Raw genomic sequence first — 13,605 nt, 5'->3', positions numbered from 1 at the left:
AAAGCTAAATTGCGCACGTTAATACAAACAGAAGGGTATATCACATGTTACGCCCTCAATACATACGTGGGTAGAGGATTATTATGTGGGTGGATGAATGGGTGAAAGAAAAGGTGCGTTTATAGATGGGAGGATGTAAGAATGACAGGAACTCTACTAGGCTGGTCCGGCTTTACTCGCACGGTGCCTTTAAAGGTATAGCTCAGAGCAGGGGGTGTTATCATTTTTTCACACCTCCCTTGTGTGTGAAAAAGTGTTTTGTTTATGCCCTTTGGCATGAATATTCACCTATTATCAATCCTGGTCTCTTTTGAGACTTTGTCTGTATTGCCCACATAGAATGTGCTCAGGACCTGAATCCAGCAGGTTGAGGAGTGAGTTATCAGCTGTTACAAAGGTCAAACGTGACTATAAATCAGTGTCTTATGATAATGTGTAGCACAGTAGATACAGCTGAATGAAGAAAAACACTCTCAGAGGTTCAAAGAATTTAGATAAGGTTTAATTTGATCGACACAGCTGTATAGGAAGCATTAAAGCTAACTTCCTTTGTGCATACACAACAGTTTATATGCATGTGAAGGACTACCCCTTAGCAATCCCAAGCCTCTGTAAGAGTCAGTCTGGATTTGCAGGCTATGTGGAGCAGAAATTGCAACCATAATAGGTAAAATGAGTAATCTGCAAACGTTGCAGGAGTTTATTCTAAACGTCTCATAATTGTCTCTGTTTTGTCTTTTCATGTCTAAGAGACGTTGCTGTCCATTCAGTCAGGTGTATATGTTGCAGCCAACTCCGTGTTCCTATCAGATTTATAGCTACAGGTTGGAGAGGGTGATTTTATTTACAAACTGAGTGGGTTTTAACCAGGCGTAGCTGACGGTTGACCTGATGACATTTGCTTGGACAGAGGTACATTGTGTGAATTTGCTGTAATAGCAGTTGAGACTCAGAAATGACATACAAACTACAGTGAAAGTAGAACATGATATGATAAACATGGAGTGGGTGCCAGCAGGTTTGTTTGTAGGGCACCTTCACACATTGCCTTGACACATGCTGGAGCCTGTTTGACGTGGGTCTTTCTGCAGGGCCATCCCCAGAATTTTTGCCTTCCTCCTCCCAATTTTTGGGTGAATTTGTTTCTGTTGGCCATAGAGCTCTGTGCACTTTCCCACTGCTAACTAGTCTTAAACTGTTTATGCTCTCTCCTCTAAACATGGTAACGCCAACTAATACCCAAATGGCATATTTAATTTACTTCTAAGTCCCTGGTAAAGTGGCACTATCTGTGCCCAGGGCCTGCAAATTAACTGCTACTAGTGGGTCTGCAGTACTGATTGCGCCACCCACTTAAGTAGCCCTTTAAACATGTATCTGGCATGCCAGGGTGCAATGTATTTAAAATGTAGGAAATCTGCTTTTAAGTTTTACATGTCCGGGTAGTGAAAAACGTTTAATTCATTTTTCACTACTGCAACCTACATCTCCCGGGTAACACTGAGGTTACCTTATTATATTTTATAAGCGTAATTTCCCAATGGGAACAGGTAACCAGTTCATGTTTGATGTCTCTGGAATTGTATTGAAAAATCCTAATTTATGGTGAAGGTGGATTTTAAATTACAATTCTAAAAATGCTGTTTTTAGAAAGATGGTATTTTCTTGCCTTTGCCATTTGGTACTTGCAGCCTGTCTCTGGGTCACATGACTGGGTGCAGTTGACAGTTGGGCTTTGTGTATTCTTCCTAGACAGCCACACACAATGGGGAACTTAGGTGTGACTGAGTGGCCTATCAATGGCAGGATGGGAGGGTGGAGCTGGGTCCACCCCCACTTACACTTGAATAAGCTATGTCTCGTCTCAACAAAAAGGGCTGCATATCCCCTGTAGTTAGTCTGGAGCCAGGGCCAAGAAGGCAGGGTACCTGTGCCCTTTCAAGGTATTCCCCTAGAAGCTTCTCCACGCTTTAAAGGTGCAGCTGGGTATAAATACTGGACCGCAGACACCCCCACTTCAGTACACGTTTGGCCCTGGGGATGCTCTGCCAGGAAGAAGGACTGCTGTGCTGCTAAAAGGACTGCCACACTGCTGGACAGCTCCTCTGAAGGAACTGCTGTCCTACTGTGATGCCTTGCTGCCATCTTGCCTGGGTAAGAAGGACCTACATCTGTTGACCGTAAAACCCAGAGTGACTCCAATGGCTAGTTGTCTGGCCTCCTGATCTGAAGCCTCATGAACACAACAGGCTTCCAACAACCTTGCTCCTGCATCCAGACTCTGGCATCTGTGAGTCTAACCTGCCAAGTGGTGCCACCCCAGTTCTGGCCCTTTGGAAGTGCGCTTACGTTGCCCTGCCGGCCTCTGTGGCTCCTGCGTAACTGACGCATCTACTCTACTGTACAGCACAAACCCGAGCAGAACCGACACATTTCTACTGTTATGTGGATTGGACCCATCACAAAGACCTGCATCGCCTCCACAGCCCGCAACGCCTTCAGAACCACCACTGCACAACACATCCTTAGCGCAGGGCCTCGCATCCCTTGTTGATGTCAGCCTTAATGCCGGTCTCCACATTGCAGCCTCATAGCTCTTGGTAACTTTTGCACTGCCCTGACTGCACGCTGCATTGTCAATGCCAGGCTTCGCTTCGCAAGTCCCATTATCAGGATCCTCAACAACACTGCAGTCCCATGCATAACAGCCTTGCCACATCTCGGAACTGGCTCATCACTTTGGCTGTGCGACATATCTTCAACGCGAATTATCACAATGCTCCTCAAACCAAGATTTAAGGTACTTTGCTCAAAGGGCCTAGCTGGGTTCCAGTAGATGGCCTGTGCTCCATCGTGGTCTGTCTGAACTTTGACTTTGTTCTGGTCCAGCACTACCAGATATCCGCAGTTGGCGCTTTTAACTTTTTGGTGGTATTTTCACTAACACCTTCAAAATTGCATATCTTCTTTTCTACTGATTGGATTTTTATCATTTTGGTCTTATTTTATTTATTACAGAAATGTCCTACTTGTTTAAATTGGATTGGGATCCTTTCTATGTGGTGTTTTCACTTTATTACTGTTGGAAGTGTTGCACAATTACTTTACACATTGCCTTTAAGTTAAGCCTGACTGCTCTCTGCCAAGGTACCAGAGGTTTGAGCACAGGTTAATTTAGGGTTGGCTTGTGCCTCACCCTGACTAGGATTGTGGTTGTTCCTTGACCAGGGCTCACACCCAGTCAACCGACAACCCAATTTCTCACATAGCCCATTTTCTAATTTCATCCACATATGTGACTATAACAATTCCCATGAGATTCTTCACATGCTGCATCACAGATCATGAGGACACCTTCTCACGGTCTTACTGCAAAACAGTACTAATAGGACATCTTGAGCTGAGAAAGGCATATGTGCTTCCATACATGCAGTTTGTCTCTCCAAGGACACTGGCTGATTAGACTCCCACAATCTGGACCGTCTCAGCTCGGGAGAGCCTGCCATTATCAGACAGAGATGTAATGGTGTATTCCACCTCTCATGATGGCAGACTTGTTAGATGTCAGTTCTTAATAGCTGAGAGTCATTCGGAAAGGGTGTTAATGAAAATGTGTTATATATTTTCATAATATTTATGTGGTGTATATACTGTATTACCACAGTAACTATGATACTTACTACTGTTATTATGTATATTTCTTGCACTATTTTGGCTTCTAATAAAAGGCTCTGAAAATAAAATTCAAAATGTCTTGTTTGGGACAGCTCTTGAAAAGCGGGAAAAGAACCCAGAAAAATGGACCTGTTATCTAAGACATGTTTGTCTGTTCCTTGTGTGGCTATTTGGAGAGGTTCAAGGACACATGCCCATTTTCACTGCTGCATATGCTAAGTTGGTATACCAGCACTGCTGGGCATATGGGGACCAAGGCAAATTTTCTGGAAGTGGCTAAGATTAGTTTGGCAACAAGACTGTGTCCCTGTGAAAATGGCATTCTATACTACTACAACTTGTATCAAAATTGCACCCAAATATTCAACACAGCATAACTCCCTTTCACCATGGCCATGGGTAAATGGAGGTTGAGAAGAATCCTGAAGCAGCTTTGATCTGCTTTGCTGCCATCTCCACATTTTGGAAGAAGGTACTGGTGCAGGAGTGTTCTTGCCAGTCCCTGAATCTTGCAGCATTGTGCTGGACAATGCGGGCCACTCCAGCACACTTCTGCCCCAGTGCCATCTTTATAGCTGAGTGACTCCGGTCCTTTCTTTCTGGAAGTAACCCCTAAAATAATTTTTGTTATCCTAAGGAACCTCTACCTATGAGAAAGTTTATAGACCAGAAAACATTGATAGTGATTGCGGTACTGTTAAAATATTGTCAAGAAGCTGTTCCTGGAATAAGTAGCTACTAAATAGCAAATGAGTGTAACATGCCCTAAACACCCCTTGTGAGATCACTGCAGAAAATAACTTACTCCGAGTCATACTATTGCTGAGATATGTGGAACCACACAGTCTAGACAAGACTGCTTTGGTTGCCAGATCATCTTTTTTACACAAAGAAAAAGAACCTTCTTGAACAATTTGATAACAGAAAGATCAACAAAAGCCTAGAGATGTTGAGAATTCTCAGAAGGAGGAACAGGCGAGAGTGATTCTAGAATCTTGAACCACAGACATGGACATTGATTTGAGGAAGAAAGTTGAACTTGTTACTCTGTTTTTTCGTGAAGGAACAGGCTTGCCTTTCTATAGTCACTAGTGTAGCTCCACCATAACAATACAAAATGAACAAAGACACAATACATCTAACTATGACCTCAAATACCAACTGACCAAAAAACAAAAAAGAATGTGGCAATTGGCAGATACTTCTTTGCAGTATTCTAAAAAATGCTCATAGCTTATTATTTATTTAGTTATTATTCAGCGATTTATAATTATTCCATGATTTCTCAAGGACCTTTTGTAGTTGGTCAGTGGAACCCTGACGGGAGACACTGTTTTGTAAGATGGTCCCAGAGCAGCAGTGTGCTGGCCAGCGTTCATGTTTTTGGTTTTGTTTCCCTACATTGGGCTAGGCAAGGGGGGTGGGCAACATCCCCCCCCATGTGGAATGGGGCCAATAATGGTTATTCACACTACTCACCTTTGGCTCACGAACATCAAGATATATTTGAAAACACCCTTTTCCTTGGGCAAGATTGTGCTGCCACTAACCCCCACCAACACCTTGCCTTTGGCCTTCTCTACCATTATCATTAGCACCGTCACCACCGCCGCAGCCATTGAAACCAATGGCTGTGGTTCTGCTCAATACAAAAGATTCAAATTTTAGTCCAAAAGGTTTCTCTATAACTTCCATTTTATATGCTACAATTTAAATGTATAGTTTGATAATGTAAATGAAGGATACTTTTTCACACTGTAGACCACAAGTATTTTTATATATTATATGGGCTTTTAGTAAATATATTAGCCATTTTAAAAGTTTTTTGTCATCATCACTGTTCAATTACTCAGATACATCAATTTGGGTGTGTCTGAAATTTAAAAAAATTTATTGCAACCATCTTCACCACTACCCCCACCACTACATCATCACTGTTGCTATCACAACTACTATTGCTACCACCAGTACCTCTAGCATCATTAGTATCACCACCATTTCCATCAACACCGTTGCCACCACCAACACTAATACCAACATTACTATCACCTCCACTGTTACCACCACCATCAACACCATTACAACCACCACGACCCTTGTCACTGCACTACCTTTACCACATTGCTACCCCCACCATTAACACCCACCATCACCACCACCACCCCCATTACAAACACCAAGTCCACCACAATTACTACCACCACCACCCTTCTCCTCCACCTATACGCAATGTCGGACCACATGGCTTTCCGGAAGCAACTTAAGACCTTGCTCTTTCCCTAGTCGCCTGGCTCCCTGTGTCGGTGACCTAGCGCTGAGAGGCCTCCAGGTAGCCATGCGCTCTTTAAATGCCCTTCCATTCCATCCCATTCCACTGTTCCTACCATCAAATCCACCAGTACTAATCCTTCCTCCACCACCATTAAGATCACCCCCACCATTGCTACCAACATTAACATCCCCTTCTATCATCATCTTTACTGCCACCATCACCATCACTATTTCTACCATTGTTACAACTAAACAATACTACAATGGCCACCACCACCGTGATTACCACCGCCATTAAATTACCACAGTCATCCCAATTGCCATCACCACACTAAACCACAATTGACACCACCATTATCATCACCACATTTACCATGAACATTGTCATTACCACACCCACTTTCATATGTCCAAATAACCAGCATCATACGTCAACCCTCCCACCATCATAAGCAAAAATACCCATGTTATATCTCTCCACAGATAGCATAATAGGCCAACACACCCACCATCGTTAGCCCCACATCCACCTTCATATGTCAACAGAGCCACTAGCATATGTCTACACAATCAACATCACGCATCAATGCACAAAAGAAAGAAAACACCCAACAACTCAATTAAATTATCAAAATAAACTGAAAATGAAATGAGATAAAAGTGAACCGATAAGTTAGCAGTGGCATCACCATTAAAACTAACAGGTCCTGAAATTAAAAAGTTAAGATGCCACCTTTATCTTGTCTACCAAGCCCAAGGTTTTCACCCAACCTTAACTCACACCCCTCTGCATAAACTCTTCAAAATGTCAGCATATGACAGCATCACACCTGCTTTCATATGTGCATCCACCATAATAATGACACTCACCCAAAATCTTAAATGACCTCACACTTGCTATCATATCTGTGCACAATCACAAGTTAGCCCACTCACACCCACACACACCAACACACATCTAAACATGCACCATCAGATGGCCACAAAGCCACCATCATATGGCCATAAAGCCACCTTCATTTGACACCACACCCACCATATACACCGACAAAGCCACCATTCCTCAGTGTCGTACATATTCATCCAAGAGGGGAATGTCGGAAGGCCCTGCCCTAAAGTCAGAAACCATATTCTCACTTTAGCTGTGTGTTTCTTTAATTGTTTTCCTGAGGTTCTTACAAACAAATGTTTGCGCGCAGTTAACCAAATGTTACCTTTAACAACTGTTTCCTTTTTTAATGCTATACCATATTAAATGTCAATATTTTTATATTCCGCTATTCCCAACCTTCAATGCAGTGAACCCCAGTGTGCATGTCTTTGAGCTGTGCTCAGAGAGGTTGGCCACCAGGCGTGACCTTAGGCCAGGCCCTCCACACAATTTTCCATTCAGTTTATCTCCTGCTGTGCATGGCCACTGACTGGGAGCAGCAGGGGTTGAGAGCTATGCTTGACTTGCAGCCAGGCCTGCACTTAACCTTCAATGCTGCCAATTCCTTATGTGTGTGGTCTTTGGCTGTGCTTAGTTATGTTATACTACATTTCTAAAGCGCTCAGCTAATCTGAGTATCCCGGCGCTGCTACCCTAAACCCCCCACCACCAGCTGCACAGGATGAGCCTCGGAAAAAAAAAAACAGATGGGCTTAGAATAGTAGTGTTTTTAGGTTCTTTTTGAAAACAGCCGGATCCGCAATCCTCCTGAGAGCAAGAGGAAGCTCATTCCAGGCTAAACCAGCCTTACGGGTGAAAGAACAGCCCCCTAGCCTCTGGCATGAAAAGCGCGGGTTCTGAATAAGAAGTTGGTCCGAGAACCGCAAAGTCCTGGAAGGAATATAGAAAGAAAAGCGCTTCTGTAGATATAGTGGGCCCAATCCATACATGGCCCGATGGACAATCACCAGCATTTTAAATTTCAAACGGGCCTCAACAGGGAGCCAATGAAGGTGGCGGAGAAGGACACGCACGCTCTGCCTGGAAGAAAGACCCCGAAGGAGACGCGCAGCCGCATTTTGAACTACCTGTAATTTTTTATCAGATAGCCTGGACATCCCACTAAAAGCGCGTTGGAGTAATCCAGCCGGGAGAGGATCAATGCCCGGACTACAGTTTCTTTAGCCTCATCCGGCAGAAGGGGGAGGAATTTGCGCAGGGTTTTAAGTATGCCAAAACAGGTCCCTGTAAGTTTTTGACATGTGTCGCAAAATTCAAATTTTCCTCGAACCAGACACCCAAGTTTTTTGCAAGGCCCTTGTCTGATTGGGGAGGTGGAAAGTCAGTGGGCCACAGTCTGGTTCGGAAACCCGCAGGAAAAGCTCCAAACAGGAGCACCTCCGACTTTTCCTCATTGCACTTAAGTTGTGCATTGGCCAACCAGCGAAACACCGCGGAGAGACAACGCTGAGCCGTGTTGACCGAGTCCTCGCCCTTTCTCCAGGAAAACAATAACTGCGTGTCATCCGCATAGGCCATCACCCTAGCCCCCAGTGACTCCTCCAGATAGACCAGGGGAGTCACAAAGATGTTAAACAAAAGGGGGCTAAGGGAGGAGCCCTGCGGGACACCAGTGGAGAGAAGGGAAGGGGACCAGGCAAACGGAGGGAGCCAGACTTGCTGTGACCTATCCTCCAAAAAGGATTGCAGCAGCTCCACGCCGAACCCGCAATGCCGATGTCAGTAAGTCGATCCAGGAGGAGGGAGTGGGGAACCGTGTCGAATGCCGCCGAGAGATCCAGCATCACAAGAGCTGCTCTCCCGCCGGCATCCAAACAGTCCCTGATAGACTCAGCCACCTCCAACAGTGCCGACTCTGTGCTATGGGTGGCCCGGAACCCCGATTGCGCAGGATGTAGCGCGCCCGACATCGTCACAAAGTTGGTTAGCTGCAAGGTGACCGCCTTTTCACAGACCATGGCCAAACTAGGCAAAAGCGAAATGGGTCTGTAATTACCGGGAAAAGATGGGTCAAGAGTGGGCTTCTTAAGTAATGGAAGTAAGAGGGCCTGCTTCCAAGCAAGCGGGACGTGAGCCTCGCGAAGCGACTGGTTGATCAGCATGTTAACTTCCAGATTAACCGTATCGGCTAAGTCAGCCAACAGCCGAGCCGCGCAAGGATTGTTGGGGGAACCAGATTTCAACGCCCCAAGGATTTTGCGAGAGGCCAAGAGGTCAATGGGGCAAAAGGCCGAGAAGGAATGATCTGGGTCCTTCGCAGCACTAAGCCGCCGCTGGGGCCAGGGAGGCGTCAGGTTTTTTGGAAAAGAGTCTTGGATATCCCTGATTTTCTCCCTGAAATGATTGGACAGAGTATTTGTCCAGAAGACTGAGGGCGTGGCCACTATCTCCTGTGCACGCGGCGCCACAAAGCTCTGCACAATAGCAAAGATTTCCTTCGCATTATTGTTAGCCCTATCAATGCGCACGGCAAAATAGGTGCTTTTTGCCACGGAGATGGCTGAATAATACAGTTTCTGTTTGTCCCTAAGAGCCTGTTTGGCCATAGGACAATAGCCGCTGGCCCTCCATATTCTCTCCAAGACCTTACATGAGTGTTTGAGATCCCTCAACTCTGCGTTGAACCAAGGCTTGGAGGGGGTTTCTCTCCCCAGCTTACGGGGGCCAGAGGCCGAAAGGCCCATGACAGAGTCACTAATCCAATTCGAGAACCTAGTAACGTTCTCCGGAAGGGTGCTCCTAAGTGTCGGGCGCGAAGCCACCAACTTAGCACTCAAAAGCGCCGTATCAATCTTTCTGACCTTCAGGGCGCGGTGGCGGGATAGTACATGGCGACCTTGCAAGGCCGTCCATGAAAAAAATACTGGAAAGTGGTCTGACCATGTAACCGGGAGAGGATTTTGGACCAAAACCGGAAAGTTGGAGCAAATAAGGTCCAGCGTATGGCCCCCCTTATGGGTTGGAGCACTCACCCACTGGGAGAGCATGGCTAACTGGAGAATATCCCGGAAGTCAGCGGCGTCCGACGACTCTGCCGAGTCCAGATGTAAATTAAGGTTGCCCAACAAAAGGAAATTAGAAAACCTTAGGACTCTCTCTCCTATGGTGTCACCGCAGGAGTCCAAAAAGGCGCCCGCAGGACCTGATGGGCAATAGAGTAGAGAGCCGCCCAAGGTGAAATGGGGCGACAATTGCAGGCTAAAATCCAAAGCCTCACAACCCACCCAATTAGTGGGAACTTCCCCCTGGAAGACCCAGCAATCTCTATATAATATGGCAACACCACCCCCTCTCCCTAGTGGGCGGTCAAACCGATGTATTTTATACCCAGGGGGGGGTGGCCAGAGTAACTATAGGGTTGGAAAAAGCATCCAACCAGGTCTCCGTAACAAATAGGAGATCAAGATCCGAGTCCAAGATCAAATCGGAGATGTCAGTATGGTGCCGTTTGAGAGATCTGGAGTTAATGAGGCAAGCTTTAAAGCTGGCCGGAGGGCGAGAATTTATGCACCGAGCCTCCGACCGGAGCTGAATGGTAGGCAGAAAGCCACAATCTGGACAAGCCAGAGTACTCACCGGGTCAGCGGAAGACATGAGATCGATAGCACAGCGTGGGCTTTGCAGGGACCTGAATGCCGAGCTGGAGTACTGAATACGCGATTCAATGTAGTGAATGGAATTCAAACCGGCAGCATGGCTCGCCTTGAGCCCTGCTTTAGCGCTGACGGGCGCAGACGGGCTTGCCTTAGGCGCGTGCGGCCAAGGCACATTGAAATAGGGAGCGGCCAGAGCAGATGGAATCGAACAACAACTGGACCGCTGACCGCGAATAGTGCGAGTCAGGTCCAAGATGGCCGCTACCCAGCCGGGATTGGTGTCCGGAGTAGAGCGAGGGAGGCAAAAGGGAGACGAGCCCCTAGCAGGAACACTACAGCGCAAGGTAAATGCAGTATAAAATATTAATAATAACCCTCACAGAGCCGCCGAAAAAGTAACAACAAAATTCAGGCACTCCCCCCCCCAAATTCCCTTCCAAGCGCTCCCCCCCCAAATTCCCTCAAGCACACAGAAAACGAAAATAAAACACGAAGGGCAAGTTTAAAATAAATCAAGGCTCTAGCACTAGAAGTAGGAGCTTACAGTAGTTCCTTATGTGTGTGGTCTTTGGCTGTGCTTAGTGGGTGCTAGTCACATGCCTTGACCTGCAGCCAGCCTCTTGCACAACCCACCATATGGTCATCCTCCACCCCTTGTTGTGCATTACTTAATATGGCCAGGCCTTGTGGTCAAACCCCAGTGTTCAATGCATTTGGCCACTTGAAGGTTGTTTTGGTTGTTGGGCTGGGCCCACGGATAAGTCCTGAACTCAACCATCCATGTGTCAAGCCCCCTGCTGTACACACAGGAAGTTAAGCACAGTTCAGGTTTATCAACTTTCATGCAGATACATCAACAGCAGAATTGTGTGATAAATCTCTTCAATTATTCCATGCCTGTTCATTTGGTGATGACTGATTTACTGGCTGCTTAGTACTGGTAATGGACAACCCATGTAGCAGATACATCTACTGTGAATGTTAGAAGTGCAAGTCACAGTTGGCTGCTGACCACTTGGTGTTACTGTGTTAGTGTGGGACAGAAATGCCATAAGTGAAATAAATGTATAATGCCCGAAGAACCATAGGTCAGCCCTTCTTATCTTACCTGGATATTGAAAGTAGTTTGCTGGTTGGGTTGTTTCCAATCTGTGAATTGTAAGCTGAAGATTGAGGCCCTGATTTACAAAGAGCCTCCGCGATCAGGGTGGAGGCTATGCAGTTGCAGTGGGATCTCCTCACTTCTAGCGGTATCTCCGCTTTGGGAAACTGCAGTGCCGAGATCCCGCTATGAGTTCAGAGATCCCGCTATGACTGCAGAGTCTCCATCTCGAGTGCACAGGCTCTTTGTGAATGAGTGCCCAAGTTTGAGGGTGCAACTATCTTTATGGGTTCTGCTGTTGGCATGTGGGTTGGGGTAGTTATCTTGGAACTAGCCTTCAGCTATCTTGTGAAGTGTATATGCTCCTGGCTGCTCGAATGCTGACTGGTAGTGAATACCAGAGCTTGGAGGCTTGTACTGAGGAAGGCAGTGCCTACTTCGGATTTCTTCTGGTAAGGTGGTATGGGGTGTAAGCCTTGAGCGCAATGCCTTCATTTGTTTTATTGCTTGAATTTAACTTGAGAAGTTCCGTGAACAATGCAAAGCACCTTGAGTATTGCTCTTCTAACTATCGGTAGCCAGTTGAGTAATTGCAAGACTGGAGTCATATATTCTCTTGGGTGAAGACAGCGAAGAAGTCTTACAGCAACTTTTTGGATGAGTTGTATTTTGCATATGATGAAGGCAGATGAGTCAAGGTATAGACTGTTGACATAGTCAAGCTAGGAGATTCTGACTGTGAGGATTGCTAGCAGCATTTGTTGGCATCCAAGGTATGGGAAGATGTGAAATATAGTGGGGGGTTTTATTAAATAGAAGGTGTTGACACAGTATATGCCAGAGTTCTAGACAGCCCAAAATGTTATCTCAACAAAAAAGGGCACATTTACTGGATCAGAGACCGTGTTAAACATTAATTTCATAAGGCAATATGTTCCTGCTTGAAGGCACTCTTAATGCTTCAAAAATAGGAAATACAATTTAAAAAGTAAAGGGGACAGCTCAGTAACTTAGTTCTACTTCAAATAAACATTAAAGGGTTTTATTACAAAATCCATAGGTAAAGCTGCACGGAGTCAATGCCATGAAGGCTATCAATGAAAGGTCAATACATAGAAATGATAAATTAGAAATTATTCTGAGTCCCAAGTGGGCAGCCTTATTGGGAGAATAATGGACAGCATCCTTAGTAGAATAGGAAATTCTTCTTGCTCACCACTAAAATTGTGGATTTTTATATATTATTTTTGCATATGAAATTACAGAAGCTGCAGAACCACTATGGTATGAGCAAGTGTGTCTTTTCTTCAGCAAATCAGAGCACATGAAAAAAATAAAAGGTTATATTGCATTAACATCAATGTGTTATCCCACTACATGAATACTTATTCAGCAACCTCACTGCTAACATTGTCCAGAGATGCTAGAACAAACTAGATACATTAACAATAAGGTGTTATGTGAATGAATAGGGTAGAGTCAACCAGCGGAAGTACCTTGGAGTGAAAGTTGCAGCTTCGGACTGAGCTGGACAAAGTTAATCGAGAGCAGAATAAACAATGACAGTGGAAATAAACCAGTACACCTCAACTTGTATGCGTGTTGCAGAATTTGTGCTGAGAGACATTGACGAGATGCGGGGGCCAAATGAGTGACAAATGAGTGACAAGGTGTCTTACATCTTGGAAAAGATGGTGTTTATATCTAAAATGAGGCCTAGTTAACACATATTAGATAAGCATTTTTCTACAGATTGTAGAGAATTTGTTTCAAAAGCAATAGTGCTATATCAGTACACATGTATTCAAGTGAAAAAATACATTCACCATGTTGTTAATGATGCACCGAAATATAAACCCATAACAATCTTTCACAAAACCACTGTTTGTAATGTTAGCATTTGGTGTAGGAAGATGGCTTTCTATACACTATACCAAAAAGAAGTATAGTGTGCAGAGTGTCCAGTGGATCCACAGAGGCTTTACAGAGTCTAAAGTAGATAACACTAA

This window comes from Lissotriton helveticus, chromosome 1_1 (genome assembly GCF_964261635.1).
Source record: "Lissotriton helveticus chromosome 1_1, aLisHel1.1, whole genome shotgun sequence".
Classification (NCBI taxonomy): domain Eukaryota; kingdom Metazoa; phylum Chordata; class Amphibia; order Caudata; family Salamandridae; genus Lissotriton; species Lissotriton helveticus.
Note: the sequence above shows the minus strand (reverse complement) of the source record.